General features: G+C 37.6%; 1 protein-coding gene across 2 annotated transcripts in view; it reads left to right on the top strand.

Annotated features, from left to right (window-relative positions):
* LOC107567817 (E3 ubiquitin-protein ligase RING2-A-like) overlaps positions 1 to 1,201 on the top strand; it is a 17,106-nt gene that overhangs the window by 1,209 nt on the left and 14,696 nt on the right. The gene's annotated exons all lie outside the window — the stretch shown is intronic.

Genomic DNA, 1,201 nt, shown 5'->3' with positions numbered 1-1,201 from the left:
GCCTTGTGTTTTGCTCCTTGAGTGTAAGGTTTTGCTAATTGTTGGTAAGTTTATTTTAGTATAATAAGTTTAATTTTAGTGTGTAAGCAATCGTAAAAAACTGTAAAGCTCAGTTATACAGTAATTTTAACAAAAGCTGTAAGCGCTAAGTCAACCTGCAATACCAAACAAGACCACAAGAGACGCCAAAGCACTGCATATAAACCATGGTTGGTTTGTGTCAGTAATAACAGACACACGCGCGCCTAATGTACGACTCCTGTATGTCACTGCAATCATCTTCACCTTGATTACAATCGTCATCCATTAAAACTTGAGGCTACTAGTGTGACACTGGCTTCTTTTATCCAGCCGAGAGCTAGTTTGAGTGTCATATGCTCATACAGCGGTTTTGAGCCGCCGTTCAATCTGTATTTCACAAACGGCTTGAGCTGCTCTGAAACACAGAATATCTCAGAATACTTATATGCAGAGGCGGACAAAGTACTCAACTCCATTACTTGAGTGAAAGTACAGATACTGCTGGTCAAATATTACTCCATTACAAGTAAAAGTTTTTACTTTACTTTACATTTAGTCATTTAGCAGACGCTTTTATCCAACGCGACTTACAAAAAAAGACAGATTTTTACTTAAGTAAAAGTACACACTCTAAAAAATGCTGGGTTAAACACAACCCAGTGCTGGGTAAAATAGGGACAAACCCAGCAATTGGGTTGTTTTGACCCAGCGGTTGTGTTAAATGTTGAACCCAACCTTCTGGATAGTAACCCAACCTCTGGGTCAAAACAACCCAATCGCTGGGTTTGTCCCAATTTTACCCAGCACTGGGTTGTGTTTAACCCAGCATTTTTTAGAGTGCAGAAGTACTTGCTTTTAAAAGTACTTAAGTACCAAAAGTAAATTTCCTTTTTTATGTCAATGTTTTATTGTTGTACGTAATACTTGCAATACTTCTGAAGCAACTTAGAATACATTACACCTACTGAATACAGTACAGTGAAATCCTGTAAATACAGAGTGATAAGGAAGCTTTAAAAAAATCAAACCTGCTTTAAAACCCAGCAACACAACTGTAGCTGTATAACTTTACAACAGCAACACTGCTTTAACAAAAAAGCTAAACAGCAAGACTTATTTGACATGAAAACACACATTTGAAATGCTGTCTAATCTCTCTCGCTGTACTTTGATGTCCCAC

Source organism: Sinocyclocheilus grahami, unplaced genomic scaffold (genome assembly GCF_001515645.1).
Source record: "Sinocyclocheilus grahami isolate Dianchi unplaced genomic scaffold, SAMN03320097.WGS_v1.1 scaffold1191.1, whole genome shotgun sequence".
NCBI classification, from domain to species: domain Eukaryota; kingdom Metazoa; phylum Chordata; class Actinopteri; order Cypriniformes; family Cyprinidae; genus Sinocyclocheilus; species Sinocyclocheilus grahami.
The sequence above is the reverse complement of the archived record's forward strand: the minus strand, read 5'-3'. Positions and strand labels throughout refer to the sequence as shown.